Source organism: Rhinolophus hipposideros, assembly GCF_964194185.1.
Source record: "Rhinolophus hipposideros genome assembly, chromosome: 14".
In the NCBI taxonomy this organism is placed as follows: Eukaryota; Metazoa; Chordata; class Mammalia; order Chiroptera; family Rhinolophidae; genus Rhinolophus; species Rhinolophus hipposideros.
In genome coordinates, this window is record NC_138060.1 from 17,008,159 (window position 1) to 17,031,673 (window position 23,515).

The window sequence follows — 23,515 nt, forward strand, 5'->3', positions numbered from 1 at the left end:
GGGGACAGAAGATGGGGACGCGGTGCTTGGAGACGGCGGCCTCCAGGTACAAGGCGGTTGGGAGACCCCGGCCCCCGCACCACGCCCGGCCCCGGTGCTCTCTGCTGCCCCCCGCGGAGGCGCTCGCGTCCCAGCCCCGGCCCCCCGGCGGCTCCTCGGGAATGCTGGGAATGCGAGTCAGGGCCGCGGCGAGCGCGCGCGGAGCGGCGGGGCTGGGAGCCGGGGGGAGCGCCGCTCCGGCTGCGCCGCGGGAGCGCGCGTGTCGGGACTGCGGCGGGTGCCGCCCCCTCGGCCGCCAGTCCCGCCCGGCCCCGCGCCGGCCCCGGCCCTCGGAGAGGTGCCCTCCCTGCCTCCCTCCCTCCCTCCCCGCCCCGCTCCTCCTCCTCCCGCGCCGGCTCGCTCGCGCTCCGGCGCCGGCTCCGGCTCCTCCCGGCCGCCCGGGGCCAAGGCGACGTGAGGTTGTAAAAATCCATGTGGGACGGCCCCGGGGCGAGCAGCGGAAAGGTGAGACGTCGACGCCGGGGCCGGGGGCTCTGGGCGCCCGGTTCTCTCCGGGCATCGGTGCCCCGGTGTCTCTCGTGCCGGTGCCCCTCACTCGTGGGGAGCTGCAATGCGTTACCGGGGAAAGCCGAGGGGTGAACCATCCGCCTCCACCGGGGCTTTCTGGGGCGGGGGAAAAGATGGGGCGGCCTAAAGGAGGATTTGTCTTAATGTAGAAACCCCCGGATTGGAACAAGTGCACGGCTCCCTCCGGTGCGCGGGCGCCGTCCTCTCGTCCCGGCGGCCCGGGCCACCTCCCGCAATCCGTCTTCGGCAGCCACCCTCACTGCCATCGCCTTTCTTCTCTCCAGCTCCCTTCTGTCGTCTGGCTTTCCCCCTCTTGCCTCGAGGGATGGGGGTTTGCGGGGGCAAGGGTCTCAGGGAACCTCAAGCAGAACAAAGTGGAGAAAGGTGGAGCCCCAGCCCAGGGGGTGGGGTCCCAGGCTGCCTCGATGGACTCCGAGGGGAACGTGTTAAAAAAAAAAAAATCCGTGTCAGGGAAAATGAAGCTGGATTTAATGGGAAGGGTAGGAGGTAGTGGTGTATGAAAACGAATACGAGATGAAATTAAACTGAACGACACTCCTTCCCTCTTGCTCCCCATCTCTGAATTATACAAGAATAGAGGTACTTAGAGGATTGTGCCTTTTTTTTTTTTTTTAAATTACTATCTGATCCTTTGAAAGATCATTTTAGGACAGTGAAGATTAAGGGCTACTTTGGTGCGGGATAATCTAACAGCGCTCGTGAACTCTCCGATCGGCCCTATCTTATTTATTTCGTACTTAGGGGTCTCTGTTCTCCTTGCCAGAGAGGGAGGGTCCGCTGTGTTACTAGCGGATCGATTTTAGGCGGCTACCTGCCTCTGCTAGATGAAAGGCAATTTACTCCGAGAGCGGTGAATTGTCAGTTCCCTGTGTGATTGACAGCCACACCTGCCATTTATGTGGGCTGAACAGGGACCGGTGCAACCCCAAGAGCCAATCAATGCTCGGGGGAGGAGGGCAGCTCCCACTTGTCATGGTTAGTTTCCTGGTTGGCTTTTTAAAATCAGTGGTTTTACTTAACCATTGGTTTCCACCAGGTATGAGGCTCCAGCTGAGAGAGGCAGACAAACGGGAAGAAAAGTCTTCAAAAATGGTCTTAGAAGCAAGTATGTTTGACTTTTGTTTGTCTCTCCCCTCACCCCGATATTAGTTGTAGTAGGGGGGATGCCCAGGCCATTGGTTTAAAAATGAAAACGAAGTGGGTCTGTGTAACGAGTGAAATGGGGGCGGGGGAGAATGTTGTGGGTTAGAATTTTCCACCTATTTCTCTAGAATTGCGGGCTCCTTTTATAAGAGACACCATTTACTGTTGAGCTATCTGGAAAAGGGTGTGGCACTTTGTCTCCTATGGTCACTTTTGTCCTTGTAAAGTCACATTGTTTCTCAGTATACACTATTTGGCTCTTGGTTCTCTTGGATGGATTAATAAGATATTTTTGAAGCAGGCAAGCATGTTTTATCAGAATTACCATGAATAGAAGGGATTCTTTTAGTTTTTGACAGTGTAACTCAACTTCTGGAAGTGAAGGCTTCCTTCTTCATTTCCAGTTTGGATGTCAGTTTGGAGGTGGCAGTGGGGTGAAGTCAGATCCTTTCTGGAGGGTAGAAGAGTTTGCCTTTGAGGTGAGTTTGCTTCTAAGATGAGCCATCTTATCAGTTTGCTTCTGTGCTTTCATAAAAGCCCTGCACAGTTTGGAGGGGTGGTGTGTGGATGGTGATGGAAGCATTGCTTTTACCAGCAAGACTTTCATGGGTGGATGGATTGTGGGTGGAAGGACCAGATCTTTCTATCCTTCTCAATGTTCTATTAGTGAAAAGCCTATTTTTTAACACCTGTCTTCCTGAATTCAGTGGAAAAATTACTGGTTGATCCAGAGAGCTGCCACCTCATAGAAGCTGTACCTGGGTGTGAATACAAAGCTGTACATTCAGCATTTCATGAACAGAGTATGAGCCAGAGTACACTGATTAGGATAGTCTTCATGTAGGAGCCAGTTTTATCAAGGTAGTACTATTGTTGTTGCATGTGCTAGCACTTTGCTGAGTACTTTCCATGCATTGTCTTTTTTAAATCTTGCAGAACCCCTATGAGATAGGTACTATTATTATCACCAAATTCTTGATAGAAGAAACTAAAGCAATTAAGTATCTTGACACAGCTTAGTGTGAGAGTGAGAACTTGAGCCAGGTTTCTCTGATCCAGAGCCTATGACCTTGGCCATGGCCTTGAATTCAAATTCTGGTTGTGTGGTCTGCATATGTCCAGTCCCAGGTGTGGACTCTGCCAGCATACACAGGGTTATTCTGTTAAGAGTCCACTGCAGTGCTGATAGTCTTTGCACTGTCCTATTTGCCTTGCCACTTTGAAGGCTGTGGATTCCACCAATAGGCAAATTTTGTAATGTGTATTATATATTTCTAGTAGGTCAGCTTTGGCTGGCCCAATAGAAATTTGATTCCAAATTTAATGATGATGACTTAAAAGAAGGTAAAACAAAACAAAATCCACACTCTTCAATTTCTCTTGATACCTTAAATTTCCAGTTGGATTTTTTAATAGGTCTTAATTGAATACATGCCCTTAACATCATTCGATTTACTGTTTTTTTTCTGCCGAGGGATTGGAATTTTATTTTCTCTTTCATTTGTAGAGAGACTGTTCTTCATCAGTGGTTAAATATAACTGTATTTAAAATGATTTTATTAAAATAGTATGGCCCTCTTGGTTTGTTATGGTGGAAAAGTCACAAGACTTAAGTCTGATCAGTGTCGTCCTACTGATCCTATGTTGAAACTCAATGGTTATAGTTTGCCAAACTGATATCCTGAAAAATGTGTTTAGATGAATGGTTTTGGAGTCCACAAATTCACCTCAACAGATAGATAGTCTTTGACTTGTTGAGGTTGACTTTGTACAATCTACATTTTTCTTTTGTTTTACTAGAATGTCCTTTAGTCCTTTTTATCAACTAAGAAGTTAACATTCTGGCTATCATACGGGAGACCCACTTGCCAGTCAACAGTTTAGTTTCAGCAATGTTTATATTATTCCTTGATACTTTATTGTGATTTTCCTTATTTTAGAAAGATAGTAGAACAAATGGAAAGCAGAAAAGCATTGATATTAATGATAATGTAGGTCTCATAAATTTAAAACAGTTGATCCAAAGATAGAACTCACTGGGTGTACCAAAGGCAGAAATTCTTCAGCCTGTTCTTCCTTATGTGAAGAAAAAAACCCAAAATGAATGAATATGTAAGAAATGCTAAAATATATTAAATGGTAATGGACATATTAGTCAACTTTTGCTGCATAACAAAACTCCCTGACTTACAGCCACAGGTATTTATTCTCACACTCATGAGTGTTTAGGTTGAATGTGATTTGGCTGATCTAGGCTGGACTCCTTGGGGCTCTGCTGTAGGCGGCAGGCTGGGTCCCGTTCTGCTCCACATGTGTTCTGGGGCCCAGGATGAAGGGATCACAGCTACTTGGGGGCATGGTCTTCTCATGCAGATCATTGGATTCAAGAGTGAAGCCAAACTGCACAGGCAAATGTCATTTCCACAGACAACCTTTTTGGACATAGCAAGTCACATGGTGAAGTCCAACCAACATCCATGGGTAAAAGTAGACTCTGCTCATAGTAGGGAGGGGATATTTGATGAACTATAATCTGAGCTCCCATTGTGTGTAAAAAGTATGGTGTTATTAGAGAATTTTATAATTTTTTCCTTCTCCTTCTTGGGGAATGCTGTCTTTATTCCCTCACTAGAACCCTTGGCTTCATGACATATGAACCTAGTGTTTGACTTTTGCATTTTAAGAATATACCATGTTCGGTTCTAGAGGACAGACTGTAAAAGCAGGTACGAGCATGTATATAAATTACTTCAAGTATCAGGGCACTATTTATTAGAACCTACTGTGTTCCAAGGCACTGTGCTCACTAGAGTGATGAACCAGGAGCGTTTGTCTGCTGTGGGTCCTGCCACTGTAGCACTTAATTAGAAGTAGGTGTCAGGAAAGACTTCTTGGATGAAATGACATTTCTCTGGACCTGGAAGCAGGGATAGTGTTGGAGATACAGAGAACAGTAGAACTGTAAGGAACACATTGGGATATGATGAGTTATTCCATTTGGTCAGAGGGTAAGACAAGTAAATAGTAATAATAATAATTATAATAATTATAATAACAGTGTAATTAGAGTTACATTCTTATTGAATAGTTAACTATGTGCTAGGTTCCTGTGCTTAGTTCCATAAAATATCTAATTTGATATTGGGGTAGATATCGCTGGTGGCCACTTCGATATTTATTCTCTCCTTTCTAATTAAAAGAACCTCCATTTTGTTTGTGATGTGAATATGCCCATCTCACGTTCCTAGACTCCCTTAGAGCCTGGAGGGGCCATGAAACTCAGGTCTTGCAGTAATGTAAGTGATGTTGTTGGGTGGGAGCTTTCCTGAAAGCTCAGTGAGGAGCACACACCTGGCTGGTAGACCTCAGCAGCTTTTGACCCCTTTCTGCTTCTTGTTCCTGGGAACACAGGTGCAGTGCCTGGAGGGGCAGAGCCCACTACAACAGCAAAGGTGAAGCGATGTCTTAAAAACGGCAAAGCTGGAACCTGGCAGGATCTTGGTCTTGACGGCATTGTTGAGCCTTAGTGCCAGCCTAGACTGCCTTCCCCTGTACTTATTGCATAAAACAAATAAACTCCTTACTTGTAAGGTACTATTTGTTACTTTTAGTGAAATATATTCCTCACTGATACATACCTTCTCAAGAGCCATCATACCTGTTATATCTATGATATAGGTAAGAACATCAAAACTCAGATGAAGGAACTTTTACAAGACCTAGGATTCATTACTATGTCATTTTGACTCTTAGGCCCATCATCTCACCTTTGACTGGGCAGGATAAGTACCACTATGGAGATAATGTTGGAAAAGTAGGTTGAGGTAAGACTGAGGAAACAACTGGATTCCAGGTTGAAAAGTTTGAGTTTTATTTATGGGCCAGCAAGTATAAGATGATTTGAAAATGACAGAGACTGGAGGTTGGGAAACCATTGAGGCTCAAGTATGTGGCACCCAATGTTTTAGTGTGATTGAGGGTAGAGGAAAAACTGGGCGCAAAGCAAACCTGGGGATGTAAGAGAATGGAATCAAGTGAACACAAGTCATAGTTGGCTGTTAACCTGTAATCTGAGAACAAAACGAAAGTCTCCTGAAGGTTAGTATTAACTTCTAATGGCTTCACATTTGCCAGGAAGTAGGGAATGAGTAATGTAGAGAATTGCAAATGGGATGTGAATCATTATTTAGTGCAGCAGGATGGGGACTTCTACTTATCATTCATACCATTTATTGAACTGTTGATGACTCTCTATGACATGATTTTGGTTTGGGTCTGTCTCCATTGTGTCAGTTCAAGGTAGCAGAGTTGAAGGGTAACGCCAGAGGGTGGTGCAACAGTACAACAAATTCTGTCAGTGGACGTATTTCTACATCTGCTAAACATTCTGGAGCTTCCTTGGGGGTTGGGTCACTTTAACTTCCTGGGCTTCCCTTCCCCCCACCTCTCTACTTTTTTAATCTGTAAAATAAAGGATTTGGTTTACATTAGTGGTTTTCAAATGTTTTCAGCTGTAGGAACTTTTTTTTTTGTTTCCTAAATAAAAGCTTATCTGAACCCTCAGTATATTTACAGAAAAAAGCAGAGTTGCCCTGAAAATTCAGGGTCCAGGTTTAGGTTGTCTGAGAAGTCTTTATGTTGAGGCCACTGCTCTAAAATGACCCCTTGCACGCTCTCCCAGGTCCAGGATTATGTGAACCTTAGAGCTGTCCAGATGTTTCATCTGAACACCCTCTTTAACAAATCCCTTTGTTATTTCACAGCTTGTTGTCTTAGCATCATCTGTGGTAGAGACTGCTAATGTTCCCATAGCCACGTTCTCTCTTTCCAGGCATATGTTGGAAGTGACTTTTGTCACTTCTATGCTAGAGCCTGTTTTACAGCTGAGAATTGATTTCCACAGCGAGACCCTCCAGTGCTCTTTTCTTCCGCTATGATGATCATAGAAGCACATGTTGAGATGGAGCCTCCATCGGCCTGGATCCCAGAGTCAGTAAATGAGCAACGCTTTCAGCCAGCTAGCATTGGACATATAATGTGACTGAGAAATAAACCATTGTTGGTTTAAGTCATTGACATTTTATGATTGCTTAGGCAGCACTTTTTTTTTTTTTTTAGTTTGTCCCTACTGGTAGATCAATTTTTAGCACATCTGCTGAACTTCATTTAACTTACTTTGTAAGTCTTTGGGACCAACCTGAAGCCAAGCCAACTTGTCCTTACTTTGTACTTAGTAGACAAGCATCTACTGTAGCTGTCCATGCAGGCCTTTGTACTCATAGATCTTTTGAATTGGAATAATTATGCTCAGTAGCATTTGTTTTCATGTTTAAACTCTGAAGATATACTGTATAGTCCATCTTGCTTTTCTTAAAAAAAAAAAGCCTTTACTTTAATACCTTGTTGCCTTTTTAGGTAATAGAACCTCAGTGGCTTGGGGAAGAAGAATGATTATTGGTTACCATCATAATGACTACTATTGATTGATAACTTATTCATCAATTTGTGAAATAGTTTTCGAACATCTCCCTCCCTTGGAGCTTACACTCTAGCTGGGGGATTGTGGATAAATTTGCTCTGTTCTATGGACACCATCTATTGAGCATTTACTAAGTGCTAGGTGCTTTATATTCTTTATTTCATCCTATCTCTAAAGGTAGGTGTATTATCCCTACCTTTAGACTATCCAGGTCTGCTTTTACTTTTTGGGCAATCCTTCTGCACTTCCGTCTTCTGGATCTGTTGCTTTGAAGTTCCAGGAAATCTCTAGTTGCTGGCACCTAGTGGGCACTTAACAAAATGAGAGAGAAAGAGAGAGAGAGAGAGAGAGAGAGAGAGAGAGAGAGAGAGAACCAGCGATGCAGCCAAGAACTTTCAGGAAGAACTAAGTGATTACTTTTTCCTGGAAGTCAATAGTGAGATTGCAGCTCCAGCAGATGAGGAGTATGGGTGTGGGTCAGATCAGAGGGCATTTCTGGGATACACTTATAGGTGGATGGCCAGCGGCAGTGTTCATAGATGCCATATATCAGAAGTTGTACTCTGTCATGATGTGTTCTTCAGATTTTACATTTTCTCACTTAATTCTGTTGTATATGTGGGGTGTGTGTGTGTGTGTGTGTGTGTGTGTGTGTGTGTGGTGGCGGCGGCGGTGGTGGTGTCTGACAGTTGCTACTTTTTCCCTGCCTTACAGCTTTCCAACCCTAAAGGTATTTGTCATTCAGTGATTTCAGAGTATGAATGAATTGCAGGCAGCAAAGTGCATTCCCCGTAAATGTATTAAGAGCAAACTATTAATTCAAGGCAACTTCCTTGTGGCTCAGAAGACAAGAGCTTGAATGGGAATTGAGTAATGTGACTGTTCTTTAGGAGTACTCTCGGATCCTTATGCAAACCATGAGAGACTTCCCACTAAAACAGTATGGCTAATTATAGCAAGAAAAGGCAGGATTTTATGTAAGAAATTAAACCTAGTTGTGCACTGTAGTTACTAGTTCTTATATAGTGAATTTCTTTAGAACAAGGTGGGTGTGGTCAGGGTGTGAAGGTCATTGACAAAGATTTAAACCATTGTCTGTAGGCTCATGGTGATTTAACATGGGTTTAAGGTCTGGGAGCTGCTTTGGGGGTGGAGAACTCTGCTTTGAAGGTAGAGGGGTGAATGGCTCTGTAAGATGTGAGGTTGGGCTGGTACCATGATCCCTTGTTATTTTCTCGGTAACACTGGTGGGCACCAGATTCCTACAAAGATGGCTTTCTTGTGCCTGGTTTAAGGCAGATTATCCATCCTGCCTTTCTGCCAGCTGGTTCCAAGCTAACTTATCACCTGGAGGAGTGAGACTGGTTCAAAAGACAAGATCCTAGTGGGGCAGTGTTGTTGACTTTCACATTTGACTCCCAAGAAAAGTTTTTGATGTGTTTTCTTTCCTTCTGATGATGCGTGTTTTTTCTTTCCTGTCAGGTAAAGTTCCCTCCTACCCCTTCTTCGCTTCCCATTTTGGCTCATTCAGCCATCTTGTTCCTGAAAGATCTCCATGGGAAGAAGTAGGTTGGGTAGTGAACGGAATGATAGCTTAGCATTCTTAGCAGCTCATTGAAAATAGGTCCTGTTTGATGCTGGGTGGATACAAAGGCAACTGAATTTCAGTGACTGCTGTTCATCAGGCTTGCGAGCATGGAGCAGATAGCCAGGGTACACCAGGGATATTCTTTACCTTTTTTGTTAAGTCTGAGGAAGAACTGTTTTTTCATATACAGGCTTCGAATACATTGACAGGGTCCACCTTGAATTCAGCAACATGAATAGTCGTTTAGAATAACTTCAGAGCAGATTCCTTTGGATCTAGAGATGTGAGCACTGACCTGCGAGTCAAGAGACTTACGTTCCATTTCTGGCTTTACCACTAGCTTTCCCCTTATTTGGGGACCTCTGTTTCTTGATATGTTTCAAAATCACCCAGCCCTTTTCCAGATCTAAAATTGTATATATATATTTTTTAACAACAGTTTTTTCATGCCAAGGATCAACTAAGTAACTGTCATTTTGTTGGCTATTTTATCCTGGGAAACAATGGTTGGTGTGCTTTCATGATAGATTTTATTGACAAAGAGTTAAACCATTATATATTTATCGTGTGTGTGCTTGCTTCATGCCTGCCCTCTGTTGGGAACAGGGGATGCAACTGTAAACAGGTGATTTTGGGGGTCTCAGGGATTGAAGCCAGACATATAAGAAGGCTGTTGTAGTGGCTGCTCCAAGGGGGGAGCACCCAGGCTATCAGGAAGGATTTAGGAGATTCATGGATGAAGGATGAAGGAAGGCTTCCTGAAGAAGGCAACACCTAAGGTGAGGTGGAACTCTAAGTGGGGTCAGTCGGGGTATGGTTGGTGTTGATGGTACAAATAACAGAGGGAATGGTCCAGGTCCAAAGGTGAGCAAAAGAATAGGAGAGTCAGGGTTTGAGGAGGTGAAAGTAGACCTGTGGAGCTGGAGATTAGCTTGGCTGGGGGTGGGGGATGGCGAGAGAAATCAGATCGAGTGACAGGCATGAAGACCCTGTGATGCACTAAGGAGATGAGGTCCAAGCGTGACCATCAAGGGGTGTCTGTAGGGCACTGACACAACCCGAGATGCTGAACTCTCTTCATTCTCCTTTCATTCTTCTTTCACGGCAATAGCTACCTGCTTTTGTAGTTGGTAGGAGTATGGGGTTTGAAATTTGGGTGAGGGAGTGGCAGGATGCTGTGGAAAACAATAGAAAGATTATGGCTATGGCCTTGGGGATCCTCGCAGTGCCCATTCTGATTTCATTGACCAAACACATTTTATTCAGCCTTAATAACTTCAAGAGACCGTTTTCCAAGGGAAGATGCTGCTGGTTAAAGATCTGTAGTGGGACTCCACACTGCTTGTTGGTTTTGAGAATCTCTGCAAGTCATCTGGGACCAAATTCTTTTTAGTGAGTTTTGAGCAGAGCACGGAGACTATGGATGTTATTTTAAAACCTTTGCAAATGTTTGCAGTTAATGGATATAATTAAACTGATTTCGTTAGACTAATAGAATTGGAAATACTTGGGAGTAATTCATAGTGTACAGCTTCTGAAAGTGATGTGAGAAAGTTCGTGAATGGAAATGGTTTAATTATTCCCTGAAACGTACAAGATTGGGAGTTATGTTCTGGAACTGTATTCAATGCCCCATACCTACCAGCTGCCTGTGACTTTACTTTTGTATGGCTTACACCACTTTTTGGACATTAGTTGGCAACATTGCTACAATGCCTTTCATACATTAATCTTGACTTCTGTGCATCAGCTTGTGAACCAACATTTGATTTACCCTGTTTCCCTGAAAATAAGACCTAGCCAGACAATCAGCTCTAATGTGTCTTTTGGAGCAAACATTAATATAAGACCCGGTCTTATGTCATATTATATTATATGAGACCTAGTATTATATTATATTATATTATATTATATTATATTATATTATATTATATTATATTATAATATTATAGTATACCCGGTCTTATATTATAGTAAAATAAGACCAAGTCTTATATTAATGTTTGCTCCAAAAGACACATTAGAGCTGATTGTCCAGCTAGGTCTTATTTTTGGGGAAACACAGTACTATATCATGGCTTTACCTGCTAACAAGTAGTTTTATTTCATCAGTGTCCCTATATTTGTAAATCAGAGTTTGTGAAATCATTTGAATATTTCTTGAATCTTGAGATTATTTTATAAAAAGTAAGTGCAAAGTAGGAAAATGCAGGCAGTAATATTGGGAGAAGTATGCGCCTCATAAACGTAATGTAATTGAGGCAAAGATGGAAACCATTAGACATGCCCAATGTGGATGGTGTTTACCCTCAGTCAGATGCTTTGGACTTAAGTTGGCCAACTATTAATATATGTGTTGGGAGGGATAAGAACAAAGTTAAAGGCTATGGATGTATGAAACGTTGGAAAACAGCTTTGGGGATTATGATAAAGGGCAAGATGTAATTTAGGATTTTATCATTCATTTCGGGGAACGTAGCTTCCCTTTATAAAATGTAAGTCTCGTCAACTTTTGTTTGTTCAGCTTTTTAAAAAAACATGTTTAGAAAGGTATTTTCTACAAAAGTAGGGGATAGACATTGGGTTTCTCATCGGTCTTGTTTAGTTCACTAGAGTCAGTAACCTATTCCTTTGCCTTTCTAATTGGCCTAAGTGATCATTCTGCTAACAAAAGTCTCTGTGTATTTTGGCAAACAAATAAAGAGAAACAAAAGCAAATAAAATGGTACATAGCAAAAGATACACCTCGATGGATTTTTATGATTCCATGGTTTCATTTGGTGCACTGTGGAACGGGAAAAACTAAATGCATTTAGTCCTCATCATAATCCCTAGTGATGCTAACACGGCGCATTCCTAGCCAAAGAGAAAGGATAAATATGAAGTTTTGTGAGCAGTTAACGCCACAGCCCTCTATTCCCCCAGGTCAGGAGGCCATGGTAATGATCTGTCTGTCTGCCTTGGAGGATCTGGTTGGTATCTGGGAGCTTGTCTTAACTTCCTTTGTAGACTTCTAAGGAAAGAATTGAGTTGGATGCAAAATTCCAGTTCCCTTTGATGCCCCTTGTAGTTAAATGGTGAATATTAAATCATGGGAGCTGTTAATCAGATAGAAGATGGGAAAGAATAGCTCTTGGATTTCAAATCTTTTACTGAAACTGAGAGACATAGTTTAGCTTCTATCAAAAAGGCGGATAACTACTGGACCAGAAGTTCAAGAAACTCATGTTAAGTACCTACTAGGTATCGGGCACTGTGCTAAGCACATCAAGAATCACCTCATTTAATCTTCACAATAACTCCATAATCCAAGTATTATTTCTGAAGATGAGGAAATTAACATTTAGAGAAGTTAAGAAATTTGCCTATGTGTCTTAGTTTAACTTCTCCCAGAAGCATATCCTGAGACAAGTATTCTATTAATAGTGCAAGTAATTATTTGGGACATACAGGGTACACTGGTAGGTGAACAAGGATACGAGACAGGGAGGAGAAGGCAACCAATAGATGGGACATTATTCGGGAAGTTACTGTAGTAGTAACTAGAATTTAATCTCACAAGTAAACTATGGCGATAGTGTAAAGCACTTGCTAAAATTTTACTCTAATGCAAATTGCTTAGCAAACTTCTAAAACCAACTAATCTTTAGATCCATTGCAACATATTTAGTGTTGTTATTCCTCTTTATCTCACAAGGAGGGAACATATTGTACTTAAGGGTCTAGTTGTCTTCCTGGGATCCATGTAAAATCAACCACATAGCAAGTGTTGCTATTTCGAGTAATTCAATCAATTGTACTGTCTTTCAAGAATTGATCATAGATATTGAAGGGAACATCAAGGCTCATAATTGAATGCCTTTCACAGTCATGTGAAATTAATAGAGAACAAAGTAGTTATTCATAACAGGATGATCATCTTTTAAGAAAACAACACAAGGTTTCTATGGTTAATACTGATGATGATGAGGATTGTTGTACTATTTACTAAGCCTCAAGCACTGTGCTAAACACTTACACTTTCTCTGATTTAATCATGGCTCACCTTATTTTTGTGAAGTAGCTATTATAATTCCTGAGGCCATTGTTACTTACAGGCTCAGAGAGGTTTGTTCACTTGTTCAAGGTTAAACGGGTAATGTAAGTGAGATTCAGGACTTACATCCAGCATATGCTTAATCTCTTAATCAAGGCTTCTCAAAGTTAGATGAGATCATTTTTAAAGAAAATAATTTCTTGTAGAACCCCAGGGTTGACTAAAATTATTGTGATTGTAATGATACTTTTTATTGTGTAAACATAAAGCTGGTGACGTTTTTTTTTTTGTTTTTTTTTTGTTGTTGTTTTAGCACCTACACCTTTATAAGACCTAAATCAATTTAGAAATTAAGTACACTTTATATAACTAATTAAAATTAACAGCATTAACTTAACCCCACTGACTACATTGCTGCTTATAACTGGAATATGATGCTAGCTATTCTGGGAAGGTTCTCTGGCAGTCAGCTGGTCTACCCTGCTGTGTACTGGGTGATGATTCAGTTTTCCCACCGTATTCACAATATTCAACTTATGTGAAACTTTGATTCATGCTGAGGAACGCAATATCCCTTACCTTTCAACCAGTGAGAACACATCATTTAGATTCTCAAGTGCATCTTTTCCCCTTTCTCATTGACCTGTGTCGATTCTCGAAAGTATAGGTTATTGCTCAGCGTCAATGGGCGTGGCTGCCGTGATGATCAAGCACATCCGAACATTACTTGTTTGCAGATGATTGAAATACAAACAGCCTTAGGTTCTCACGATATTTGTACATTCTTTAATGTATAAGACTATGGATCTGCCTCATCCTCTTCAGTGCTTGCCCAGGTTAGAAAACTGGATTTTCTCTGTGTCTTTCTTTCATAGGACTCTCCATCTGAGACCACGCCCTATACTCCCAGAGGGGCTCTCATCTATTTCCAATATTCAGACACCTGGCAGCCTTGCCCAGTAACTCGAGTTGCTCATGTAAACCTGAATAAGGGGGCTATGGCTCCCTTTTGAAATGGAGGGATTTGGGTCTCTGGAAGGTCGGAAACCATATTACTCATTTGTTCTCTAGAAATATTTGTTGAATAGATTTGAACCATGTCCCATAGTTTCTCTTTTAATATGTTTTTATGTTAGATAAGCTTATCCTTATCTGTCCACTGACAAAGAGATTTAACTCAGTTACATGATGGCTTAATGCAGTTTTTGAGTCTCATTCACTATAATTTCAGTTTTTAGAGGGGTTTCTGAGTGCCGTTCAGCACCTGACAATGCCCCTTGCTAAACGCTCATGTGATGGTCAGTCATGTTTTTGAGAGATCTCAGAATTAGGGTATAACATTTATTCTTTCTCTTCTTTCCAGAATACATAGATGAATGTTTGTCTCTGAAATTTGCACTTTTAAGCCATTTCCTCTCCCTTGCTATTGATTGTGGGTTTTTTTTTTTTTGGAATAGTTTATAATATTTGCCAAAATTTTCCTTGTGTATGTGATTATGTGTATATTCTTTTCTAGTATAAGGCTATTTAGACATAATCCTTACATGTTGATTTCAGCTGCAGAAAAATTTTGTGTGATGGGGTTTTTAGGGAAAAAGGAGTGGAGTTGTTATTCTCCTACCTTTCTATCATTTTCTCTGAAACATCTGTTAGTTGACAGATTGAGGAGTTTTTAGTGTAAGACCCAAAAATTCCTGAAATTTTTTTATATGTCTACTATAACTAAAGCTTTATCAATTGACATTTTACGTTTGCGGATTAAAGGAAATGCACAGTTGTTTTAAAAATGGATCTAAAACCTATTTCTCTCTTCAGTGGAACCAGCTTAACTTGTTACATTTATCAAACTTTTTGAGACCATGAACAATGTTGTTATAATCAACATTTTATGTGAACCATGATTTTTTTAATAATTTGATTTCGCATCTCAAATGATTTTTTATTTATATTGTTTATTATTTGGGGTTTTGCTATATATATAGTTTAACTCGTGTTTAGCTGTGTACTAGATAGTGGTCTGTGCCTTTAACAAACATTTTTATGTGTTTTAGATTTAAAATTTAAGTGTTTTTTTTTTTAAGGAGGGCGCAGCTCACAGTGGCCCATGTGGGGATCAAACCGGCAATCTTGGTGTTGTTAGCACCATGCTCTAACCAACTGAGCTAATCGGCCACCCCTAAAATTTAATCTTTTAGAATTGTTAGTGTTTGAAATTAAAACAATGGAAATAGTAATGGAAAGCACAATTAACTAATACTTGGGTATACAGAGTCCTTACCTGGAGGTATGGAATATAGTCTATCTCTTCACTCAAGCACCTTACCATAAAATATAGCAAAGGCAGCTGAACATGTAATCATGCTAAATCTGCACATGGAAAACAGTAATTATAAAACGAGTTTGGGGGAACTAAAGGAGAGAGTAATGATTTGTGGATGAATGTGTGTGAGTTGCAGAGAGTTTTTTGGAGAATGATAGGAAAGCATTTGAAAATCTCTGATGTGTCAAGCTGGACTTCCCCCGCCCTCCCCTCCCCGATTCATATATTGTGGCATTTAAAGAAGAAATGGCTTATTATTGGGACTTTCGGTACTTACAACCCGCAGATGATGGGAGAATGTCCATTTTTCTTTCTAGTTTTAAAAAATGGTTGATGGCTTGAGTATTTTTGAATAGTAGGCTGATTTTGACTAGGAATGTCTAACAAGGCAAGCTTAGTGGACTGAGAGAATTCTGAGACAACTTTGAGGTTCAAAACCGCTGTGCCCTGTTCTCATCGTGTTGGACTTATCAAAGTTAGCTTTTATTGAGCATTAGCTACTATATGTTGGGCATTGTGTGAATTACTTTTCTTCTATAATTTTATTTAATCTTTCCCAAATCACTGTGAAAAGTATTGCTATTGTCTCCATTTTACAGATGAGAAAAGTGAGGATTAGAGAAGTCAAGTAGTTTTCCCAAGGCTATATACATCAAGAAATTAGAGATATGACTAACCAGATCTTATTTTGAGGTCCCCTCTTTTTTTTAAAACACACTGTCTCACCTCTCTGGTTACAATTACAAAATTGTTGCATTAATTGCCATGGAAGTGATTTCAAGGATATGATGAAAGTGTCATAATCTTAAATATGTTTTTTACAAATATTCAAAAACTCTTGCATACCACCTGTGTACCGTTAGGTCTGGGCAGGAAGAGCCCCTGCCCAGGGCCTCAGACTTTTGAGGGCTGACTCTAGACGGCCTCATCTCGCTGCACCTTCCCCATGGCAGAGGGGTCCATGGGGCCAAGTGGAAGTGTTTAAGTGTTTACCTGGAACCTGTGCCTGGCATTGTGGGGTTCCGCTGAGTTCCCACAGGCCTGGGCCCTCCTGTCCAAGTGATCCTGAGTTGTCTTCCCGGGTCTGCTTCAGTTTCACACCCTATTGTAGGCTTAAAGGTGTGCACGTCATGCCACCAGTGTGCACACCTTTAAGCCTACAATTGCTGAGGGTACCTATTTGTGAAAGTGTAGACCTGATACCAGCAAACTACTGCCTGTGGGCTGAATCCAGCTAGTTTAAAATAAAGTTTTATTGTAACACAGCCACACTTAATTGGTTACAAATTGTCTGTGGCTGCTTTTGTGCTGAAAAGGCAGAGTTGAATAGTCATGACAGAGACCGAATGCCCCACAAAGCATAAAATATTTACTATCTAGTGTTTTATAGAAAATGTTTGATGGCCTCGGGTATAGATGGAGCCAGCCTAGTGTGCAGGTTGCAGAGTTCACATGTGTGAGGCCCTTTGGCGGTGACGGAGCCAGGGAGGGGAGAGGAGCATGGTGGCTGTGGTAGGCCTTCCTCTTGCTGCCATGTTTTGGCCAGAACTCTGAAGAGTCCAAGAATTCTAAGTTCAAAATTCCAACCTCAACGTCCACATGGTTATATTTGTCAAGGTAGGAGGATAGAATATATTTTATTTTTTAATAAAATACTGGTTTATTTTTTATAACCAGTTTGTTAGCTCTATTTATAACTTTAAAATGTATAGACATATGATATTTGGGCCTCCATTTGTAATTTTAGCTGGGCCCCACACACGTTAGAATGAATGTTAAACCCTGGGGTGCATTGTAGGGGGTTAAAGTAGGAGGGAAGAGAAACCCCCAACAAGTAATCACAAATTAAAATGGAATTATGAAGTGTGGAAGTGCTTTTGGGTCATATATGGATTACTCTTGTTCTAAGTTTCATTCGTCTAAATTCAACTAAAAATGCTGGAACTCACCTACCTGCTTAGCTGGAAGTTCCAGGTCTTTTCACTAGGACTCCACACAACCTCTCTTCACTTCTCCCTGTCTCCTCCCCTCACCCCTTACTCTGAGATCACACTGCCCCAAAGTGAGGGGAATTTGGATATAAATCCCACACCCAAGTCCAAAGATGGGTGGGTTCTGTCCAACCAGTCAGCCACACGGTTTCATGTTTTTGCCACAAGGTGTCGCTGTTGAGGTTGGTCTTCCTCCTGCTGAAAGATGCTGCTGGTGCCCTTCAAAGTCTCCACTATAAGGTCCTGCAAGGGAAGCCCGCCCAGTCTCCCAGTGGCCAGGCTCAGCCACAGGTATGCCAGGAGTGGTGGGGCAGATACCATCAGGTCCCCACCTACATCTGCTTTGCACTCAAGACCTGTATTGGAACACGAGGGCTTTCTCTTGGCCTCCATGTAACACAGCCTGCAGGCGCCAGGGGAGCAGCCCTCTGCCAATGATGAATGGAGGTGTAACTATGAGACAGGTTTTCTGTTGTCTCTCAAAGCCCCTTCAGCAGGACTGAGCCCAGGCCTGCGTAGCAGAAACCTTCTTTAAAATGTACCCTATATTGACTTCCTTTACTTCCTGGTCTTAGTGCCAAATTCTTCCCTTAGTACTTCCTGGGATTAGCTTCTAAACGAACCACCTGCACCCAGATCCTTATCTCAGCATTTGCTTGTGGGGAACCCTGCCTAGGACACATGGACCTCCTCTGAGTTACAACCCACGTACGACACATTGTGTCCTGTTGCACAGGTTCCACACAGCATGGTGGGGCTCCGGGAGCTCCCACCTCACCCACGTGCTTCATCCGTACAAGCTTCTCCATGGCTCCTGGTCACTTGTCTTGAGTCCTGATCAGCAGCTAGGACTTCCTCTTATTTTGAAGTAATTCCTTTATTTCTGGGAACTGGAGTCTTATTTGCAACCATGTTCATCTCCTTCCGCCAACCTCACTCTGAATCTTGGGCATCACAGCTGGGGTGTCCGCCACTTCCCTCCCTGCAGGCTCCAGAATCCTTTGTGCATATCAATTCGTCTTCTTCATGGTTTCCCATTTTGCAAACCAAGGATGTGCGGAGGGGCACCCTTGATGGGGTTACGCAAGATTTTCCTACACCTGCACCAGAGGACCCAGGCTACCTGATCAGTCCTCTATCGCCTAAAGAAGAGAGCCATTCAGACAACACTTGCAAGGCAGATAAAGTCAGCCTCTCTTATTAAAAAAATAAAAAATGCCATGTCATTCATGCCATGAAAAAAGACATTATGCTTTGAGAGAACATAGCTGACAGAGCTGATTTGGATGGGATAGGCCTTGTCGAGGGTATGCTGTTGGCTGCTGTGATGTAAACGATGAATAGGAATCAGCCCTGCAAAGAGAAGAGCATGTGTGAGGCTCCAAGACAAGAAGGCACTGGACACATTTGAACAACAGAAAGAAGACCTGTACAGAGTCAGGGAGGGAGAGGCAAGAGAGGAGCTGGAACTGTTAGCTGTGGCCAGATCTGGTAGGGCCTCCGGCCATGGGAAGGATTTTGGTTTTTGTCCGAAGAGCACTGGGAAATTTTGAAGGGTTTTGAGTGGGTAGCAGGAGATATTTTGTGATCAGAATTGTAACCTTAAAATAGTTAGGCTGATGTGTGAGAAATAGAGTGGAGGAGGATTCGAAAAGTAGAGATGCTGTAGCCGGTTATGGCGTAGCTTAAGCAAGTCGTGTTGTTGATGGTAGAAGTAGAAACAAGGGAACAGGTTGAGACAGATTTTGGAAGTAGATTTGATAGGATTTGGTAAAGGAATCGAAGTGGGTGGTGAAGGAGAATGAATTCTTATTTAAGATCTTTTGTACACATAGAAGTATTAAAGTTTAAATACCTATGGAGCAAGCGTGAAAAGAGGGAGTCAGACTGGATGTGAAGTACTAAGGAGAGGTGGTGACTGTGGCATGTTGGAGGGTGCGTGCCCTCTCCTAAAGGGGCAGCTCCTGGGTGGCTCTGAACAGTCATTGCCATGTAGGAATGTGGGCCTGACATTGTCAGATTTTCAGATTTTTCAGGAGAAGCCCGAATCTGGATTTTAATGTGAAATGTCTGTGTCTCTCTATGTTGGCAACTAGATTAACATTCTAAAGAGCACTGGCCTAGCCATACACAACACCTCTGTAGGCAGCCTCTGGCTCCTGGCCGGCCACTCCTTGCTCAACATCTGTCCAACACCACATCTTCTTCTGGAACCATTTTAAAATTAACTGTAGTCTATGACACAAAATTTTTAAAAAAGTTTAGGGATGCCAATAAGGAAAAAAAGGAGGATATTTTAAGCTGGACTAAATCTTGGGAAATACTGATGATCTCAGCTCACACGGCCTGTCAGCAGGGCTCAGGTGATGGGCTGAGGCTGAGATGTATGGAAATAAACTTAACCTAATTTAGAGCAGATAGCAGGAAATGCTTTTGTCTTAAAATAGATCATCGCAGATGATAGTCGGAGATACTTGAGGTAGACAGGAATCAAGGCTCTCTCCACCTTTTCTCCCCTGAGCTTACAGTTCTGGAGTCTTTAAGCCTTTTAAGAGAGTGAGTGGATGAGTGTATATTTTATTTATGAATCCATATTCAACTAGAGAAAGTATTCTGATAGGTTCATAAACCCATCTTTGATTTTATTTTGTGTTTGAGCCTTAAATGGAACTTACTCTTGGACTTTGAATTTTATTCATGAAGTACTTTTAAAGAACAAGGTATTATGCAATTCATTTTTTTGGTGTCATACTCAGCAACATTTTTCTGTTTCTGTGCATGGTTTGGTCTAATTAATAATTTATCCTTTTTAGGATTGTACATCACAAATATATAAGAAAACAGTGTTTTTAAGAGTTTACAAGAAAGTGCAATGATTGAGCTTATCTTGGCTTCATAATAATATTTACAACAATAAGGTTTTAACTACCTTATTTCCTATAATGCATATATAGCTGGGTGAAAAAGCTTAGAAATGGTTTTTGTGAAGTCAGTAATGGGAAATAGAAGACATCATTGCATTATTGATTGCTGAATGAAGTTGATCTTTTTGCTCCTTCTCAGGGATTCATTTTACAGAACTGAAGAAAAAAAAATTAGGATAGATGAGTTAGGAGACTAACCGAAAAAAGCCTCAGTATCAAAACAAGTTCCTAAAAATATATCAGGAGACTTAAACACAGCTGGGGCAGGGGGAGGGGAAGCTGTGCGTGACTCAGTAGAACAAGCAGGAATCATGAGACTTAGGACCTGACAGCCATGGGAACCCGCCTGTGGTTTACCTAGACACTGGGCCTTTACCTGATCTATGAAATCGACAGCACTGTATGTGCTTGCTGCAGCTTTAAGGGTGAAAATTGTTCCAGGAAACCAGCCATGCTTTTTGTCAATTGGTGGAAGAGACTACTTGCCAAATAAAGTGTTGGGCCTAGGTCGCTAATTAAAATGTACTGTTAAGAAGCAGATGTATAGTGGTGAAGAAATTATTCTGTGACCATTTTAATTTTCTCTGAAGTTCTCATTTGATTTGATAAATTCTGTGGAATTGTACAAAATACCTCTTGTTTGATGGGATCTTGGAGTAGGCAACATCAGCCTGTTTCTTCACTTCTTAGACACACAGATTGTTGCTGACTGACTTGTGTTCCTTTGGACATTCTGGCTTCTTTACTGAGTGCTTGAAAAATGAATACAGAATTTTATTTATTTCTTGTTCTAGTAGGGCCAGAACTCCAACCAGTCATTATTTTGGTCTTTTCTATTTACTTCTTTAGAGCTCAGTTCTGATTCTCTTGGGTCAGTTTCATGTCCCTGCTCTAAAAGTACTGCCTAGTTCCTCTAACCATCTTCCCCTCAAATCATGTTAGATCTGAGATGAAGAAAACTCTGAGAAAGTCTATTCTCATGGGTAAACTTTCCATAGACAGAAGCTGTGTCCATCTCAAGTAGTGCTTTATCCCCAGCATTCAACACTGGGAATTAAGCTGATGCTTAAAAAATATTTATTAAATGAATGAATCCAAATGTTCAGTGAAAAGTTTTCAGGTATTCTGAAGGGAAAATAAATTTGGGGAAAGCTACATTGTATACTCAGTTTTAGACACACTAGTGTCTGAAAGTCTCTGAGACATCCTGATGTAAAATCAAAACCCTGTTAGCCTTGTTTATCTGAACATTAACCAAGCTATCGAGGAAGCATTGGCCTAAAACAGAGCTAATATAGCACAGCATTGGTGTTACTTCTTAAGGTGTATTTACTGAATATGCCGAGCTGTGATCCTGAGTTGGGTAATTCAGGGATTTTTTTGTGCTCTCAGGAGAAGATGGTGGCTTCCAGGATATGTTGAGAATAAAGAGTAAAGGCTGTGGAGGAAAAATAGGCAAGGGTAAGGATGAGTATAAATGATTTCAACATTTCTGGGGGGACTTTTGATCGTTGATATACAGAGCCTTTAAACTTCTTTCTTGTAATTCTACTTCTAGAACTTTATTTTGGGAAGTAATAAGAGATGTATACAGAGCTTTATCAATCAGAATATTAATTATGATGTTGCCATTTTAAAAAGAAATAACCTAAGTGTCCCATAATAGATGATTGGTTCAATAAATGATTAGATAACCATTCAATGAAACATTGACTTTTTCAGTTTTGTTTTTTTTTTTTTGCTGTGTAACAACAACAACAACCAAAAAAACCCCTAACGCAGGAGGCTTTAAACAATAATTTATTATTTCCTGATTTCTGGTCAAGATGGCAGAGTAGGTAAATGCTGTGCTTGCATCCTCTCATGACCACATCAAAATTACAGCTAAATTATACAACAACCATCATTGAGAATCACCTGAAGTCTAGCTGAACAGAAGCCCTATAACTAAGGATATATAGAAGAAGACACATTGAGACTGGTAGGAGAGGTGGAGACGTGGAATGTGCTGGTCCCACATCGGCGTGTGGAAGTTAAAAATCAGAAGGGATATTTCAGATGAGGAGGTTACTCCTGAAGAACAAGGGCTCCCAGCCCCACTCCAGGCTACCCAGCCAGGGTTCCAGGGCTGGGAAGAGAAGTCCCCACAACTTCTGACTGTGAAAATCAGTGGAGATTGTAGCTGAATGGGATGGAGGTGTGATGGAACCCCAGGTGTTCCTCTTAGAGGTCCCACATGTGGACTTACTCGCTGATGGACTCACTTGTTCTGAGCTGCAGCACTAGGGCAGCAGCTAGAAAGGAAGCAGGGACATACAGGGAGGAACTGAGTTGTCTGGCTTCAGGGCAAGGGCTAGAGGGGCAGCTATCTTCCAGACAGAAATGCTGGCAGAAGCCATTATTTCTTTATTGAGTTCTCCCCGCACCCAGGCAGGTGCTATATCTGAGTCTCCATCAGCTTGTCTAACTCTGTTTGCCCTGCCCTGGTGATTTCCTAAGATACGGCCCCACCCAACTTGTGGATCCAACCAAGTTGTTTCCAGTGGTTTTTCCATACACACGACCTGTCTTGGCTCGTGCAGTGGACTTTCCTAAAATATCTCAAAGGTTCACAAACCCCAGACAGGCAGCATGTGGCCTTGGTGTGCCGTGTACCTCTTGATAAGCAGCCCCAAGCCTGGTAGCAGTCGGCCTTGGTTTGAGGGTTGGCCTCTCCCAGGTACCTCCAAGCCCAGTGCAGATGGTGGCCATCTACAGATTGCTCTGTGGCTTATTCCAGGTAGTCTCTAGCAGGGCACAGGCTGCAGCTGAGCTTGGCCTGCTGTGGGGTCCTTAGCAGGCTCTGGGGCTGGCAGGCCTGGTGGCTGGCTTTGGACTGAGCTGGAACACTACCCAGCTGCCTCCTTGGATGACACACCCAAAAGGCAGACTGGGCAGGCACCAGAGTGCTGCTAAAGCAAATCCTGCTCTGTAGGGTCAAATACTGCACAACAGCTCCTCCACTTTAGTCACGGCAAGTCCTCACAACCAATCAGTCAAGGTTCATTCCCTCCTATTGATGTGCAAATAGCAATCAAGGCTCAACTACAGCAGGAGGACACACACAACTCACGCAAGGGACACACCTATAGAACCCAGCTCAGGTGACCAGAGAGACTGCCACTGGGCCCCACAGAACACCTACTACATAAGACCACTCTACGAAGTCTGGGAGATATAGCAGCTCTACCTAATATGTAGAAACAAACATAGGGAGGCCGCCAAAATGGGGAGACAAAGAAACATTTCCCAAATGAAAGAATAAAACAAAGTTCCAGAGCAAGAACTAAACAAAGGACACATAAAAGCTTCTCAGGCAAGAAAAACCTAAATGAGTTTATCACCACCAACCAGTATTATGAGAACTAATAAAGGGACTTCTTTAAGAAGAAGAAAAAACCTAGCAA

General features: G+C 42.1%; 1 protein-coding gene across 1 annotated transcript in view; it reads left to right on the forward strand.

Annotated features, from left to right (window-relative positions):
- The first annotated feature begins 290 nt into the window (after nt 1-290).
- The window catches only part of ERC2 (ELKS/RAB6-interacting/CAST family member 2), a 931,911-nt gene continuing 908,686 nt past the window's right edge, over nt 291-23,515 (forward strand). The window contains 1 exon segment of the mRNA XM_081072100.1: nt 291-504. The gene's annotated coding sequence lies outside the window, so the exon portion shown is untranslated.